This window comes from Mirounga angustirostris, unplaced genomic scaffold (assembly GCF_029215605.1).
Source record: "Mirounga angustirostris isolate CCGP_5_RB_7025 unplaced genomic scaffold, mMirAng1.0.hap1 SCAF_8, whole genome shotgun sequence".
NCBI classification, from domain to species: Eukaryota; Metazoa; Chordata; class Mammalia; order Carnivora; family Phocidae; genus Mirounga; species Mirounga angustirostris.
The window spans coordinates 68,462,093-68,481,726 of NW_026991716.1; positions in this window are offsets into that span (position 1 = coordinate 68,462,093).

The following is a 19,634-nucleotide window of genomic DNA, read 5'->3' on the forward strand; positions in this document are numbered from 1 at the left end:
CTAGGATCTGACCTGAGCTAAAGGCAGATGCTTAACTGACTGAGCCACCCAGGTGCCCCATTAAGTTGTACTTACACTTTTAACCATTGGGAATTTGGAGTATAATCCATTGTGTACTTTTAAGAGGCTTCAGGCAAATGGATAAATGGGAAAACAGGGTGTGCTAACGTAGTTCAGCTTTTCTGCCATCTCCTGGTGTGTCCTTTTATGTCTTTCATGTCAGAGGAACACTGATACAGTTGGAAAATCAGGTAAATACTGAATGTTTAGGAGTTTTAAGTGATTAGATTTCCAGAAGGAATTTAAAACCCATACAACACAAGTTCCTTATTTTTATTTTTATTTTTATTTTTATTTTTTTAAAGTGGTAAAATCAGATTTTATTCAGGACTATTGCAATAGAGGAAAATAATAGGGTATAGAAGTGAATACTACACAGACAAGTGGGGATTTACCCAAGTTCCTTATTTTTAATAATCTAGCACTTCCTCACTGAAACTTCTAACCACTTTCTACTATCCAAAGCAAACGTAAAAAGAAAATAAAGATTTCTTAGGTTATAAGTGCAACCAAGTGCCAGTTTAAGACCCCAATCTGAGTAGGGCATAGGAACAGACTTAATGGGACACCATATGCAGAAGGACTAGGGAAAGAGGACATAAGAATGAGAGTTTCTAAATGAGAGGGGAAAAGATTACTTAGTGATTTTTAGAGCAATTTAAGACGCTTGGGGACCAGCCTTAAAAATAAGCAATGCAGAAACTTCCAGTGTTGGCCAAGATTAAGTAAACCTAGTACAGTCTGTCTCACTGATTATAACTAAAACTCTGGACAGAATATAAAAAGTAACTGCTTGAGGACTCTGAAAAGTCAACATAGCAGGCTGATTGGGGAAGGAAGTTAAAACTTGTGGCATAAACCACAAGCATAGTGATGACTTTCCTGTATTTCTTTCCCTCCTTTGTCTGCCAGCTTTGCCATGATGATATACCAAGTCTAGGAACTGTGCAGTGAGCACGGACAGGAGAAACTCAGAGAGAAACTACTTTTTCTAGCCAGAGGACTGGGGAAAGGATCAACTGCAGAGGCCCAGGAATCATCCTTTCCCCTCTTTTTCCCTCTGCCTTGTGCCAGCCCCAGCTGTGATGTTGCCCTTCTGCAGCACCAGGGGCAGACATGGCATTGGCCTCTAAAATCCCAGAGACAATTCACTCTCCAGCTAGAGGAATCGGGAGAAGGAACCCTTGTGGTGTCTCTTTCACACTCTCTCTTATCAACTCAACCCAAGGGCAATCCCAATTGCACAGAATTGCATGATAGCACCAGGGCTTGAACCCTGAAAGAAGGAGATCCCTTAATTCTCTGTATGTACAAGTCACAGGCTGCCTCCACAAGCTGTGCATGTGTAGAACAGACCCAAAGAAGCTTAGCAAAAGATTTGAGAACTAAACTGTGATCTGTGCTTGCTGCCTTAGTCTCTGACTGACCCCTCAGTGGTTCATGCACATAGGCTTTGAAAGCCAAACATTGGAACTACCATCCCCAGACTCTAAGACAAAAGTTACCATCTGATCCTAGGGGATTGCACAAGAAAGACATCCCCAGAACCACTGGCTGGAAAAAGGAGAGGGTCTGACTACCACAAGTATTATAAAGCAGCAGAACTCAAAGTCTGAAGTTTTAGAAGTCTGCACCATCACCAGGGTTGGTTGTGCTGGGCAGGCTTAGTGGTGCCCCTGTGGGGAAAGAAGGCAGAGGCCTGGGAACCGGCAGCATGGTCTGAGGATACCTTGGGTCACCTGAGGAGAAACAGTTCCCCCTCTTGGAATGCATTTGGGAGAGGTGGCATAGTCTCTCTGGGGACAAAAGAGCTGGTGGGAGTCAGTGTGCTGCCCTGTTCACTACCATAGGAACAGAGACACCAGCTGAGGGCAGCAAACTTTGGTGCTGGCCTTTTGCTGGGCTTTACCGTTAATTCTGAGTTGCTGCCCAGTTGTGTAACCACTTTCCTGGGGCAAACCAGCACCAGCCACAGCATGCAACACCTTTCCCCAGAGGATCAGTGTGGGTTCCTGCTGTGGGGTGGGGTGGGGGGGGTCTCTGAAATTTGGAACTTTGAAACCTAGCCTCCTGACAGAGATAAAACACAGGAGTACAGTGTTGCCTGACAGGCAGATAGCTCAGACACAGACAGGGAGAAGGCAGGAATTTGATGGAAGTTGGTGACACAAAAGAGCAGACTGTTTTCTCTTCTGTAAGGGCTTCTTGAAGAGTGGCAGGTGAGAACTCCCTGCTCAGGGGACAAGAGAGCTGGGTATTGCCATTTCCCCCCCACTCCACCCATCAACACTGACTGACTTCAGTGAGCAACACAGTGCCCTCCAGTGGAGGCTGGAGCCACTTACACCAAGCCCCATCCCTGGCACCCTGCATGTGCATCTCCACTAGGGCAAGTCTGCCTGAGAAGCAGTGCAGCAGGCCCCTCTTCCAGAAGAGCAGCACAAACCCCTCACATGTACCAAGTCTACTGATCATAGAGTGCTGCAAAATTTCAGCTGTAGGGGAAATAGGATCTAGCTTCTTTTAACAAGCAGACCAAAACACACCTAGTTAAAACTTGCCACAGAGTTGACAAGGTCCCCAAACCCCCCACTTCAGGCAAGGAGAAACTGCAGAGGACTGACCTGAAGGAAGGAGCAGCCAAAAGATAACAGCAGAGTGTACACTCTGAAATATCTGAAGCACTAGGTCCTGGACAGTATAGAACCTTTTCTTAATATAGCCATTAATCTCAAGAGCAGGAATATAACAGGCTTTCCTAACAATCACACACACACACACAAAAACAGTGACATAGACAAAATGACAAGATGGAGGAATTCACTCCAAAAGAAAGAATAGGAGGAAGTAATAGCTAGTGATTTAATCAATACAGATATAAGTAAGATGCCTGAACCAGAATTTAAAACAACAATCATAAGGACACTAGCTGGGCTTAAGAAAAGTATAGAAGACACTAGAGAATCCCTTACTGCAGAGATAAAAGAATTAAAAACTAGCCAGGCTGAAATTAAAAATGCTATAACTGAGATGCAAAACTGATTGGATGTAATGACAACAGTGATGGATGAAGCAGAGGAATGAATCAGTGATATAGAAGGTAAATTATGGAAAATAATGACGCTGAAAAGAAGAGGGAGAGAAGAGTATTGGATCATGAATGTAAACTTAAGGAACTCAGTGACTCCTTAAAGCACAATAACATTCCTATCATAGGAGTCTCAGAAGAAGAAGAGAGGGGAAAGGGGACAGAATGTTTATTTGAACAGATTATAGCTGAAAACTTCCCTAGTCTGGGGAAGGAAACAGACATCAAAATCCAAGAGGCACAGAGAACCCCCATTAAATTCAACAAAAGCTGGTCCACTCCAAGACATATTGTAGTCAAATTCACAAAATATACTGACAAGGAAAGAATCCTGAAAGCAGCAATGGGGGAAAAAAGTCCTTAGTCTACAAGGGGAAGAAAAATCAGATTCGCAGATTTGTCCACAGAAACTTGGCAGGCCAGATGAGAGTGGCATGATATATTCAATATGTCGAATGGGAAAAATATACAGCCAAGAATACTCTATCTAGCAAGACTGTCATTCAGAATAGAAGGAGAGATAAAGAGTTTCCCAAACAAAAACTAAAGGAGTTCATGACCACTAAACCAGCCCTGTAAGAAATATTAAAAGGGACTCTTTGAGTGGGAAAGAAAGACCAAAAGCAATAAAGACTGGAAAGGAACAGAGAACATCACCAGAAATCAACTTTACAAGTAATACAATGGCCCTAAATTCATACCTATCAATAATCACTCTGAATGTAAATGGGCTAAATGCTCCAATCAAAAGACATAAGGTATCAGAGTAGATAAAAAAACAAGACCCATCTATATGCTGCCTACAAGAGACTCATTTTAGACCTAAAGACACCTGCATATTCAAAGTGAGGGGATGGAGAACCATCTATCATGCTAATGGATGTCAAAAGAAAGCTGGAGTAGCCATACTTATATCAGACAAACTAGATTTTAAACCAAAGACTAACAAGAAATGAAGAAGGGCATTATATCATAATTAAGGGGTCTATCCATCAAGAAGATCTAACAATTGTAAATATTTATGCCCCCAACTTGGGAGCGCCCAAATATATGAGTCAATTAATAACAAACATAAAGAAACTCATTGATAATAATACAATAATAGTAAGGGACTTTAACGCCCCACTTACAGCAATGGACAGATCATCTAAGCAGATCAACAAGGAAACAATGGCTTTCAATGACACACTGGACCAGATGGACTCAACAGATATATTCAGAACACGTCATCCTAAAGCAACAGAACACACATTGTTTTTGAGTGCACATGAACATTCTCCAGAATAGATCACATGCTGGGTCACAAATCAGCCCTCAAAAAATACAAGAAGATTGTGACCATACCATGCATATTTTCAGACCACAATGCTATCAAACTTGAAGTCAACCACAAGAAAAAATTTGAAAAGACCACAAACACATGGAGTTTAAAGAACATGCTACTAAAGAATGAATGGGCTAACCAAGAAATTAAAGAAAAAAATTAAAAAATACACAGAAGCAAATGAAAATGAAAACACTCCAGTCTAAAATCTTTGGGATGCAGCAAAGGCAGTCCTAAGAGGGAAGTATATTGAATACAGATTTACTTCAAGAAGCAAGAAAAGTCTCAAATATACAACCTAAGCTTAGACCTAAAGGAGCTGGATAAAGAACAGCAAGTAAAGTATAAAGCCAGCAGAAGAAGGGAAATAAAAAAAATAGAGCAGAAATAAATGATATAGAAACAAACAAGCAAAAAACAGTAGAACAAATCAATGAAACTAAGAGCTGGTTCTTTGAAAGAATTAATAAAATTGATTAGCCCCTAGAAAAGAGAAAGGACTCAAATAAATAAAATCACAAGTGAAAGAGGAGAGATCACAACCAACACCACAGAAATATAAACAATCATAAGAGAATATTATGAAAAATTATATGCCACCAAAATGGGCAATCTGAAAGAAATGGATAAATTCCTAGAAACATACAAACTACCAAAACTGAAACAGGAAGGAATAAAAAATTTGAACAGACCCATAATCAGCAAAGAAATTGAATCAGTAATCAAAAATCTCCCAACAAACAAAAGGCCAGGGCCAGATGGCTTCCCAGGGGAATTCTACCAGACATTTAAAGAAGAGTTAATACCTATTCCTCTCAAAATGTTCCAAAAAAATAGAAATGGAAGGAAAACTTCCAAACTCATTCTATGAGGCCAGGATTACCTTGATTTCAAAACCCAACAAAGACACCACTAAAAAGAATTACAGGCCAATATCCCTGATAAACATGAATGCAAAAATTCTCAACAAGAAACTAGCAAATGGAATCCAACAGTACATTAAAAGAATTATTCATTACTATCAACTGGGATTTATTCCTGGGCTACAGGGGCAGTTCAATATTTGTAAATCAATCAGTGTGACACACTGCATAAATAAAAGAAAGGATTAGAACCATATGATCCTCTCAATAGATGCAGAAAAAGCATTTGACAAAATACAGCATCCATTCTTGATAAAAAACCCTCAACAAAGTTGGGATAGAGGAAACATACCTCAACATCATAAAGGCCATATATGAAAGACCCACAGCTAATATCATCCTTAATGGGGAAAAACTAAGAGTTTTCCTCTACAGTCAGGAACAAGACACAGATGTCACTCTCATCATTACTATTTAACATAGTACTGGAAGTCCTAGTCTCAGCAATCAGACAACAAAAAGAAATAAATGCATCCAAATCAGCAGGGAAGAAGTCAAAAGTTCACTATTTGCAGATGACATGATATTCTATGTAGAAAACCTAAAAGACTCCACCAAATATTTGCTAGAACTAATACATGAATTGAGCAAAGTCACAGGATATAAAAATCAATGTACAGAAATCTGTTGCATTTCTATATAGAAATAATTTGGAGCAGAAAAAGAAATCAAGAAATTTATCCCATTTACAATTGCACCAAAACAATAAGATACATAGGAATAAACCTAGCCAAAGAGGTAAAAGATCTGTACTCTGAAAACTATAGAACACTTATGAAAAAATTGAAGATGACACAAAGAAATGGAAAAAACGTTCCACACTCATGGGTTGGAAGAACAAACATTGTTAAAATGTCTATACTACCCCAAGCAATCTCCACATTTAATGCAATCCCTATCAAAATACCACCAGCATTTTTCACAGAGCTAGAACAATCCTAAAATGTGTATGGAACCACAAAAGACCCCGAACAGCCAAAGTAATCCTGAAAAAAAAAAAAAACCCAGCAAAGGTGGAGGCATAACGATCTGGGCTTCAAGTTATATTATAAAGCTGTAGTCATCAAGACTGTATGGTAATGGCACAAAAACAGACACATAGATACATGGAACAAAATAGAAAACCCAGAAATGGACCCACAACTGTATGGTCAACAAATCTTTGACAAAGCAAGAAAGAAGATCCAATGGAAAAAAGACAGTCTCTTCAACAAATGGTGCTGGGAAAACTGGACAGCCACATGCTGAAGAATAAAACTGGGCCACTTTCTTACACCAACAAAATATACACTCTCTGTGCTGAAAACTATAAAACACTGATGAATAAAATAAAAGTAGACCTAAGTAAATAGAGAGAGGTGCCATGTTAACGGAAGACTCAATATTGCTAAGAAGTTAATTCTCTCCAAACTGATCTATAGATTTAACAAAATCCTAAACAAAACTCTGACAGGATTTTTTTTAGATAGAAAAAAAAATTCTAAAATTTCTATAGAATGGCAAAGAAACTAGAATAGCCAAAACAATTTTGTCAAAGAACAAAGTTGGAGGATGCATACTACCTGATTTCAAGGTTTCCTATCAAGCTACAATAATCAACACAGTATGATAATGGCAAAAGAGAGACCTGTAGATCCATGGAACAGAAGAATCAAGAGGCCAGGTATAGACCAACTGAAATACAGTCCGTTGATTTTTGTCAATGAGGCAAAGACAATTCAACAAAGAAAGAATAGTCAGCCATATGCAAAGAAAAGAACCTTGACATTATACATATCATACAAAAAGTAACCCAAAATAGATTATAAACCTAATGTAAACTATGACACTATAAAACTCTTAGAAGAAATCATAGGAGACAATTTTTGTGAGCTCAAATTGGGGAAACATATCTTAGAAACAACTCCAAGAACATGACCACAAAAGAAAAAAGTTCTTTAACATATCTCATCAAAATATAAAAACTTTTGCTCTTCGAAAGATAATATTAAGAAATTGAAAAGCCAAGCCATAGACTGATAGAAAATATTTATAAATTATACATTTGACAATTTGTATCCAGAATATATTTTTTAAAAAATCTTAAAACTTGACAAAAAGAAAGCAAACAAGCCAATAAAAAATGGGCAAAAGATTTGAGTAAACACTTCACCAAAGACTGATAGGCACCTGAAAGATACTTTTTTAAAAAGATTTTATTTATTTATTATTTGATAGCGAGAGATTGAGAGAATGAGTGGGACAAGGGGCAGAGGGAGAAGCAGACTCCTTGTGGAGCAGGGAGCCTGACAAGGGACTCGATCCCAGGACCCTGGTTCATGACCTGAGCTGAAGGCAGACGCTTAACCGAATGAGCCACCCAGGCATCCAGGCACCTAAAAAGATACTTTAACATCATTATTCTTTGGGGAAATTCAAATTAAAATCACAAGATCCCATTATACTTCTATTAAGGTGGCAAAAAAACAAAAACAAACCCCTAACAATATCAAGTGCTAGCAAAGAAAAGGAGAGTGAAATTATCATATATTGGTGGTGGACATGCAAAATGGTACAGCCACTCTGTAAAATACTTTGGCAATTTCTTATAAAACTACACATGCAATAACCATTCAGCCCAGCAATTCCATTCCTGGGTATTTTAATTTTTTTTTTTTAAGATTTTATTTATTTATTTGAGACAGAGAGAATGAGATACAGAGAGCATGAGAGGGAGGAGGGTCAGAGGGAGAAGCAGACTCCCCGCCGAGCAGGGAGCCCGATGCGGGACTCGATCCGGGGACTCCAGGATCATGACCCGAGCCGAAGGCAGTCGCCCAACCAACTGAGCCACCCAGGCGCCCTCCTGGGTATTTTACTTAAGAGAATGAAACAAGTTCATAGAAACACCTGTACACAAACATTGATAGTTTTATTCATAATCACCAACAACTGGAAACAACCCAAATACCTTGCAACTGTTGAAGGATAAATACAAACTATTAATACAGGCAACAAGATGGATGAAGTTCAAATACATTATGCTAAGCTAAGGGCCAACAAACTATTTGGTCTCTAGGCCAAATTCAGCCACATTTATTCATTTATGGATTGTCTGTGGCTGCTTTTGTGTTATTCTGGCAGATTTGAATAGTTGCAACAAAGACCATATGGCCCAAATGGTATGCTAGCTAAAAATATTTACTACCTGGCCCTGACGGAAAAAGCTTACCAATCCCTGTGCTAAGTGAGGGAAGATAGACACAAAAACTACATGTTATATGGTTCCATTTATACAACGTTCTGGAAAAGTCAAAACTATTGGGATAGAGAAAAAATCCTTGGTTCCCAGGGGTTGAGCTCAGTCACAGGGCTTGACCGTAAAGAATCAGCATTTTGGGGTGTGATGGAACTATTCTGTATCTTATTATGGTGGTTGTTACACAGCTGTCTGCATTTTCTAGTTAACATAATGGTTAAAACTGCAAATCCCTCCCCCCCACCCTGCCCCGGCCCCCAAAAGCGAGTCTTCCTGTGTGTAAACTAAAAACTACTAAATTAAAAAAAAAAAAAAAAAGGCAGAAATAAGTGCTGTAAAATGGCACATATATTAGTCTGGACTTTTTGGCAGCAAGCTGCAGAAACTCAAATGATTTCTAAGAAGAAAAGAAAAGAAAAGAGATGATTCATTGCTCAGATAGCTGAAGAGCTACTTTGGTGAGTGACAAACCCAAAGCCTGGGCTTCAGGAACCAGAGCTGAGAGATGAGACCCACAGATCATTGAGGCCAGGATTCTTTCGGGTCTTATATTCTTGGTTGCTCTCTCCTTATTGATCTCCCTGTGGCAGGAAACCTGTCCCCTGGCAGTCCCAATTTAGTAAGCCAGAGAAAGAGAGACATTTTTTTCCCTCTAAGTGTTTATTTTTCAACTCCAGGGAAAGATGATTACCTTTGTGGCCAGACTCACCCCTTGATCAGTCACTGCAGCCAAGAGGGAAAAAGCACTAGGATAGCTAACACCACCTCTGGAGACAAAGGACTAGGTTCTGTTTTGAGAAAAATGGGATTAGAAAGCTTCTCGGGCAGGCAAAATCCAGTTGCAGGCTCAGTCAACTTCATTAACCATAAATTTATACTTGATTTGAAAGGCAGGTCAAACAAAGGCACTTATAAAAAGTTTTGAGGCACTTAACCCATGGAGTCTGTGACTTAATAGGACTGGGAGGCTATCTTATTTAAGTGTGGAAATATTTATTTCAGGTCCCAGGGGATTTCATTGAAGTATTGATACTTCAAAGAAATTATAATAGGGAAATGGCCTAACACTGTTGGTGTAGCCCAAATTAAAAGATCTTATTATGTAAACCAAGTCCTATTGTTTCACCTTTCTGATTAAGCTTTTTTCCTTTGAAGTACCAATCTTTAAACATTTTGGAATTCTTTTTTAAAAATCAAATCTAGATAGCCTCTCTTGCTAAAAGATAATAGATGTTTAATTTTAAAGATTTTCTCAGGAAGCTATTAATCATGATGCTTGAACTCAGTTTACTAATTTTCCTGCCTCTGTGTCAGTGAATTAGCACCAACATTCTCTTTAAATAGAAGGTAGACATTCAAAAGACTTAATTTTTCTATTTTCTCACAGTGGATATTATAAAGACATCATTAAACAAAGTATAAGTCCTCTTCCAAAGCAAAACACATCTAAGCTTCATTATCTTGTTTTTTTCTTTTGCATTCTGCAATATTATTCCAAGGGCTCCACCTAAAGTGTTAGCTTGCACAGAGTAGACCACATACACACCAATCTCAAGTGCCTAAATTACCAACCATATCAGGAGGGAAAGAAAAACAAAAGCTGGTTTCCATTCGCCCAGCCTGCTGGCTCATCGACCAAGAAACACAGCATCAGCTGCTCATTTGCGGTCTTGCACTGATGACTTCTTCCCAGAAGGGAACCACAAAGAGAATCATTTACCCTCAAACGCTCATACTTTCTAGCCTGGACAAGCAAAAGCAGATGAAGAAATTGGAATAGGACTTGCCTGAGAGCAACTCTGAACGATTTCAGGGAGGATTTATGTCATGTTCTCTCAAGTTTTTAAACCTAATTTAATAAGTATATAGCTTCTTTGCAAAATAACACTGGGCATATCAACCATTTTTATCTTTTCCAAATGGAAATGGAAGCAAAGTTCCCCATTACTGGCAAATCCTCTCAGTATTACAGCAGCTGCAAAGAAGTTAATCCATCTTATTTCTTCCTCCTGTGCAATAAAGTTATATTAGCACATATTTTAAATTGCTCTGCTAGTCTATTTTAAAACTACAAGTTTAAGTGATGTAGAATACTTAAAGTGAAAGCTGGAAACTAAAAAAAAAAAAAATGTTATTAGGAAAAGTCATTTTTACATTCATATGAAGTAATGCCAATCTGGTATGATCAAGTTTAAAAGAAGTGATTCAAGAACTGGTCTACTTGTTCTATAACTTGTGGTGATTGTGAGGGGCTGATCAAAATCTTTCTTGTCTTTCAGAATTGAAGACAAAGGCCAAGTCTGAGAACAAATAGTATTAAGTTCCTCCACATTCTAGTTCATAGAATAATTAGAGGTGTGTCTAAGTGTTTGTTGATTGACTTTACTGATACAAAATCTCCATTTCAACCTTAGCCTCCCGTATTGAGGTGAGATGAGATGGTGCAGAGGGCAGAGGGAGAGGCTGGGTGGAAAGCAAGTTTGTGAGGGGAGGTTGAGGAGGTGGGGGCTCAAGCAGTAGTGTACCTGGAGGCCCACCTAGGGTATTTGACACCCTGAATGAATAGTTCATATCCCCCTCCTCTCTATCATGAAAAGTATTTCAGGGGATGCTGGGGTGGCTCAGTGAGTTAAGTCTGCCTTCGGCTCAGGTCATGGTCCCGGGGTCCTGGGATCGAGCCCTGCATCGTGCTCCCTGCTCAGCGGGAAGCCTGCTTCTCCCTCTGCCTGCCGCTCCCCCTGCTTGTGCTCTCTGACAAATAAATCTCTAAAAAAAAAAAAAAGTAAGTCAGTAACCATCACAAACTGAAATAAGCAATAATAACTGACAGAAAAGAGATGCAAACAGTGAAAACTGCTTTACCGATTTTTGTAACTATAACTATGCCAGGAAAAAAATAATTAAAAATTAACAAAACATTGCAGAAAAGAGGAAAAAGTAATGGAGTAATCTATTTTAATTATAATAATGCAGCTTTTGAAAAAAGGGAAAAATTATGCCTTCATGTTAGTCTGGCGCAGTAATAAATAACATTACAGTTTCCTTTTTCAAACCTTAATTTTGTCAAAACAGACCTTCTGCACATATTCATGTTTAGCCAGATTTGTCGACCTATCTTATCTTCCCTCATGGTTGGTTGAAGAACTACTTTTTTGTTCATTTTAATTTCAAAAGCTTTTTTCACATGAAACAATACACATACAAATAGTAGTGAAAAATCTTAAGCATAAGGATAAGTTCAGCAGAGATTCACAAAAATCCCATTTCATAATAAATTCCAGCAATTGCAAGACTAAACAGGTCATTGTTTCTTTGGGACCTAGTCTAGCAGCTTTTAAATGTCTCCAATCAAAAATATTTCACTTATCTTTACGATAAATTCAACATAAATTTATATCATATTCCATAAAAACTTATGGAGTTTTCCTTCTGCAAAAATCAGAGACATTATTTTATCCCTTGCTTAGTTCTTGGTAAGAATAAACAGATGGTTCAATCTCAGCATTTTTTATATCTCCTAGCAATGTAAGACCAACATCTTTTATTATTTTTCCTGGCATTTTTCTTTAAAATTTGACTTTTTTTTCTATGTAAATATCCATTTTGTGTGTGTGTTGTTGGGAGTAAAACCTTTTTCTCTACCAGCTTAGGTCTGAATAGTCAGGGGTCTGCAAATTAATTGACAATAGACACATTGATGGTACAAAAATGTACTGTGCATGTAAAAGTGCTCTATGGAGACATCTAGGGATCAAGATTTATATACCAGCTTAGTAAGGGGAGGGGGCGCTGAGTCAGAGCCTCAAAGAGTGGGAGTTTCTGATGAAGGTTGTTTACACAATTTTTTTTAATATTCCAGTGCCCAAGGACAGTTGCCTCTGTGACAGATGATTCTCATAAAGCTCTGCTTTAGTCAGATAAGAGAAATTCAGATAAGGTTTCTTTCTGCATCTGTTGTAGCTCAGATGTTTTCACTTTGATAACATTTTGGTGGATCTTTCTTTAGACCTTTCAATGTTATGTGCCATAATTACAGCTGTCTTCAGAATTTCTGTGTTTTGAACTTCAAGCAACAATTTTAAAAAGTCTGCTGTTTCCCTGTTGTTCAAGGCTGATTTGGGCTGTTTACAAATATTTTGGGGTCTTATTAACCTCATCTAAAACTTCACAACCAGAAAAAAGATAACTCAGGAAAGAAAAATCACATGCAATACAGAGAGATTTTAAGCTAATCTTCTTGGGTCCACATTTTCTTTTGGGTTACATAGTACTTGGAAGATTGAAATTAACTTTTCAAACTTCTTTTGACTGTGTAGCTCCATAATGAATATGCTATCTAGTCTGGGAAGATCTTTTCACTGTTTTACACACATTCTGCACTGTTTTTCATCAATGAGGTGAGAATTAAGTGAATGAATACAAATTTCCCCAAAGTTCCAAAAGAGCCACTCATAAAGTGATGCTTCCAAAAGAAGTGAACTCTGGAGAATTTCAAGGACTAATTTACACAAGACCTACATAAGCATGGGGAGTGATTTCTTTGATTGGTGCCTGACATCATAGTGAGTATGTGCCATGGTTTTGGCTTTGTCATATCATTGACCATGACAGATTGACCATGATTCTGCCCATCTGTCACCATTCAGTTGTTTCAACAACTCTTCTGTGGGCTTAGCAACAGTATTCCAGAAATAGCAAAGAAGCCCAAGAATTATTCCTTTATTTAAACTTCATCATCTTCAGTATGGATGTACCCAACCACTTTGCACATTTGATCAGTGTGTGAAACATGGGGAGTGCTAGCAAAAGTAATTCCGAAGTATTGTGCTTTTAAAATATCTGCTACTACTGAATGGTACCATCGATTGAATGCTTTGTTTTCTTGATTCATTCTTTAGTTAACAATTTAAAAGGGGGGATATATTTCAACTCTGTCACATAGAATAACAGAATTGAAATTCTCCAACTCTATTTCATTCCCTTTACAATTGCTGTGCTATCGTTATTCGACTTTGAGTCACTGGTTAAAAGTAGGAATATGGAGTACGATAATGGTTGTGTCTAAACTGAACCATTATGAACTTATTCTCAAAAGGAATGCTTCTTAGGGATGCCTGGATGGCTCAGTCGGTGAAGCGGCTGCCTTTGGCTCAGGTCATGATCCCAGGGTTCTGGGATCGAGTCCTGCATTGGGCTCCTCGCTCAGCAGGGAGCCTGCTTCTCCCTCTGCTCACTGCTCCCCCTGCTTGTGCTCGCTCTCTCTCTCTCTGACAAATTAAAAATAGAAAAGGAATGCATCTTATAGAATCCTTGTGTGTTGGCAGCTAGCTGATCAGTGGAGAGTTCTCCAAATTAACTTTCATATAGAATAAATATGTATTAAAAGATAAGCAACAAAAATATATTAATGGGGGGGTGCTGAGTGGCTCAAGTATGTTAAGCATCTGCCTTTCACTCAGGTCATGATCCCAAGGTCCTAGGATTAAGCTCTGCATCAGGCTGAGCAGGGAGCCTGCTTCTCCCTCTGCTTGCCCCTCCCCCTGCTTGTGCTCTCTCTCTCTCTCTCTGTCAAATAAATAAATAAAATCTTTTTAAAAAAATGTATTAATTTGAAACACGTGTGTGTGCACACGCGCACACACACACACACACACAAGCCAGTAATTGTTTAGACTTAAATCAATGAAAGATATTTATAGGGAGAAGTATTTTATCACTGATGTTATTTAGAATCCCCAGTCTGAGGTGATGATAAAAAGCATACTGACTTAAAGTTGGTTTTATTATTGTTTTTAAAATTCTCTACAGTTAATGTATTGCTTTATTTCCTGCACTGGAAGAGACCCCTCCCACCACCTTATTCTTTGTACAGCACTGGTCTCTAATGATTCTCCAGCCAAGAGAATCATTTTTAAGGTCTGTAGTCTTGCTTAAAAAGGGGGAACTGGTTTGTTGTTTCCCGACTGAGTGTTTGTTTGGGTGTTGGGCTTGCTGTCATGCCCTGATGTTTCCTAATGGGAGAAAGAAAGTTGCCATAGTGGCCCAGCATGGTGGAGAAGGGACAAGACTGTCTCCATATTTCCGAGTTGTGTGCCTGTGACTGAGGCCCCAGAGTTGGGTTATAGTGCCTAGGGAAGTTATTTGGAAGTAGTCTAGATAATGAGAGTATATTAGCAAAAGAATAGGAAGAGCAACCGTGGGCCAGGGCTGTGCCCTTGATAACAAAAAAGGAAACCAGCTTGCTCTTATCGCCTCATAAGGACCCACCCTCCCATAGCTTCCCATCTAGGCCTATGGAGCCTCAAGCTGTTCTATGCTAGATAATGGGGGTGAGATGGAGGAGGGTGGGAAGAGACTTTTAAATTGAACATAAGATTGAAATTTTATTTTATTTATTTATTTATTTATTTATTTATTTATTTATTTATTTATAAAAGATTTTATTTATTTATTTGACAGAGAGAGAGCTAGAGAGGGAACACAAGCAGGGGGGGTAGGAGAGGGAAAAGCAGACTCTCCACCGAGCAGGGAGCCCGATGTGGGGCTCGATCCCAAGATGCTGGGATCATGACCTGAGCCGAAGGCAGACACTTAACAATTGAGCCACCCAGGCGCCCCTAAGATTGAAATTTTAAGTGGGGAGGATTAATTTTCAACAAAGAAAATGTCTTAATAACCAAGTGTGTTTGACAAGTTATGGATTCAGTCTAAGATGTCTATTATCTACTGGGAAAAACATATGCAGGCCAGGTGTCAACAGAGCTGAATTAGTAGAAGTTTCTGGGAAAAAAATAGAAACTTTCATTTTTGTACTTGGATAAGTTAAGATTCCTCACTGGGGGGGGGGGGGGGCGGGGAGAAAAGATACTGGAGGAGTAGGGGACCCTATTTCAACTGGTCCCTGGAATTGAGCTGGATATCTACCAGACCACTCTGAGCACCCACGAAACCAGCCTGAAATGTAAGAAGATCTGGATCTCTACAAACAGAATATCACCGGAGGTTGGTTTCAAGGTCCGAAGCAGGGAGCCATGATTGCGTGGGAAGATACTGGAGGATAAATGGCAGTGGGAGGGTGCCAGCCGTGGGAATCCTACACCGCTGGTGAGCGACAGCCTTGCGCACTGGGGACGGGGTGCAGACTTGCAGACCAGTAGCGATGGGGAAAGGACTTTAGGGCAGCCCCCGGCGCAGAAACCTGGAGCGGAAGGGTCACACACACGAACTGGGAGTGGCTGGTGGGGTTTAGAAGCACAAAGGGCAGAGACATGCCCCAACCTGGAGGCAGGACTGGGAGCGCTGCGGAGGGGTGCACAACCCAGGACGCTGCAGTTTATAGCAGCATGGACAGAAACGGAGACGGTGTGGCCTGGAGAGCTCACTGAAGAACAGATTGTGATCTCTCTGCTCTGGGGCAGAGGGTTGGAAAGGGTCTCTTCTGCTCTGACTTGCGGAAGAGACACGGAAAGCCACCAGGGAAAGCCACCAGAGAACAAAAGCCCCCAAAAAGCCCACAGGGGGGCAGGGCAACTCTGCCCAAACAGTGTTGCCTGAGTAACAGTGCGGCAGGCCCCTCCTCCAGAAGACAGGCTGGGAAAACAAGAGGCCAGCAGCCCTAAGGTCCCTAGAAAACAGGTACATCTTGCTTGGGTTCTGGTCAATAATTTGGACTCTATACATTCCCTCAACCACCCATCAACAGAATGACTAGGAGGAGGAACCCCCAAAATAGAAAAGACTCAGAGATTATGACTTATGCTGCAGATTTACAAATGGATGCAGGTATAACCAAGATGTTGGAGATGGAATTCAGGCTAGCAATTGTGAGGACAATAGCTAGAATGGAGAAATCAATTAATGGCAACATAGAGAGTCTCTAAGGGCAGAAATGAAAGCTGAACTGGCAGAAACTTAAAAATGCTATCAATGAGATCCAATCCAATCTAGATAATCTAACAGCTAGGGTAGGTCAGGCAGAAGAACGAATAAGCGACCTGGAAGACAGTATAATAGATAAAAAGGGAAAAGAGGAGGCCAGGGAAAAACAACTCAGAATCCATGAAAATAGAATCAGAGAAATAAGTGACACCATAAAGTGTTCCAATGTCAGAATAATTGGAATCCCAGAGGGAGTGGAGAGAGAAAGAGGACTAGAAGATGTATTTGAGCAAATTGTAGCTGAGAACTTCCCTAATCTGGGGAATGAAACAAACATTCGCATCCTAGAGGCAGAGAGGACCCCTCCTAAGATCAAGGAAAACAGGCCAACACCCTGTCATGTAATAGTAAAACTTGCACATCTTAGAACCAAGGAAACCATCTTAAGGGCAGTTAGGGGGAAGAGATTCCTTACGTACAGAGGGAGGAACATCAGAATAATGTCAGACCTATCCACAGAGACCTGGCAAGCCAGAAAGGCCTGGCAAGACATATTCAGGGTACTAAATGAGAAGAACATGCAGCCAAGAATATTTTGTCTGGCAAGGCTGTCATTTAGAATGGTTAGAGAGATGCAGAGTTCCAAGACCGGCAGAAACTGAAAGAATATGTGACCACTAAGCCGGCCCTGCAAGAAATATTAAGGGGAGTTCTATAAAAGGAGAAAGACCCCAAAAGTGATCTACAACAGAAATTTACAGGGACAATCTATAAAAACAACGTCTTCACAGGCAACATGATGACAATTTATATCTTTCAATAATCACTCTCAACGTGAATGGCCTAAACGCTCCCATAAAACGGCACAGGGTTGCAGATTGGATAAAAAGACAGGACCCATCCATATGCTGTCTACAAGAGACTCATTTTGAACTTAAAGATACATCCAGACTGAAAGTGAAGGGCTGGAGATCCATCTTCCATGCCAGCGGACCTCAAAAGAAAGCTGGGGTAGCAATTCTTATATCAGACAAATTAGACTTTAAACTAAAGTCTAATTAGAGACACAGAAGGACACTATATCATTCTTAAAGGGTCTATCCAACAAGAAGATCTAACAATTGTAAATAGCTATGCCCCCAACATGGGAGCACCATCTACATAAGCCAACTGTTAACCAAAATAAAGAGTCATATTGATAACAATACGTTCATTGTAGACCTCAATACTCCACTCTCAGCAATGGACAGATCATCTAAGCAGAAAATCAACAAGGAAACAAGAGCTTTGAATGATACACTGGACCAGATGGACCTCATAGATATATACAGAACATTCCACCCTAAAATAACAGAATACTCATTCTTCTCAAGCACACATGGAACTTTCTCCAGAATAGACCACATACTGAGTCAGAAATCAGGTCTCAACCAATACCAAAAGACTGAGATTATTTCCTGCATATTCTCAGACCACAATGCTTTAAAACTGGAACTCAATCACAAGAAAAAATTTGGCAGAAATTCAAACACTTGGAAGCTAAAGACCACTCTGCTCAAGAATGTTTAGGTCAACCAGGAAATCAAAGAAGAACTTAAACAATTCATGGAAATCAATGGGAATGAAAACACATTGGTCCAAAACCTATGGGATACTGCAAAAGCAGTCCTAAGGGGGAAATACATAACCATCCAAGCCTCACTCAAAAAAATAGAAAAATCCTGAATTCACCAACTAACTCTACACCTTAAAGAACTGGAGAAAAAGCAACAAACAATGCCTAAGCCATGCATTATAAGAGAACTAATTAAAATTAGAGCAGAGATCAATGAATTAGAAACCAGAAACACAGTAGATCAGATCAACGAAACTAGAAGTTAGTTCTTTGAAAGAATTAATAAGATTGATAAACCACTGGCCAGACTTATCCAAAAGAAAAGAGAAAGGACCCAAATTAATAAAATTATGAATGGAGGGGGAAAGATCATGACTAACACCAAGGAAATAGAAACAATTATTAGAAATTATTATCAACAACTATAAGCCAATAAACTGAGCAATCTGGATGAAATGGAGGCCTTCCTGGAAACCTATAAGCTGCCAAGACTGAAACAGGAAGAAATTGACAACCTGAATAGGCCAATAACCAGTAACGAGATTGAAGCAGTGATCAAAAACCTCCCCAAAAACAAGAGTCCAGGGCCTGATGGATTCCCTGGGGAATTCTACCAACCATTCAAAGAAGAAATAATACTTATTCTACTGAAGCTGTTTCAAAAAATAGAAACAGAAGGAAAACTTCTAAACTCATTCTATGAGGCCAGCATTACCTTAATCCTCAAACCAGGCAAAGACCCCATCAAAAAGGAGAACTTCAGACCGATATCCCTGATGAATATGGATTCCAAAATCCTCAACAAAATCCTAGCTAATAGGATCCAACAATACATTAAAAGGATCATCCACCACGACCAAGTGGGATTTATCCCTGGGATGCAAGGGTGGTTCAACATTTGCAAATCAATCAATGGGATTGAACACATTAATAAGAGGAGGGACAAGAACCATATGGTCCTCTCAATTGATGCAGAAAAAGCATTTGACAAAATACAACATCCTTTCCTGATTAAAACTCTCCAGAGTATAGGGATAGAGGGAACATTCCTCAAGTTCATAAAATCCATCTATGAAAAACCCACAACGAATATCATCCTCAATGGGGAAAAGCTGAGAGCCTTTCCCTTAAGATCAGGAACAGGTCAAGGGTGCCCACTCTCACCACTGTTGTTCAACATAGTACTAGAAGTCCTAGCTACAGCAATCAGACAACAAAAAGAATTAAAAGGTATTCAAACTGCCAAAGAAGAAGTCAAACTCTCTCTTTTCGTAGACGACATGATACTTTATGTGGAAAACCCAAAAGACTCCACCCCCAAATTACTAGAACTCATCCAGCAATTCAGTAATGTGGCAGGATACAAAATCAATGCACAGAAATCAGTTGCTTTCTTATACACTAACAATGCAACTGTAGAAAGAGAAATTAGAGAAACGATTCCATTTACAATAGCACCAAAAACCATAAAGTACCTCGGAATAAACCTAACCAAAGAGGTAAAGGAT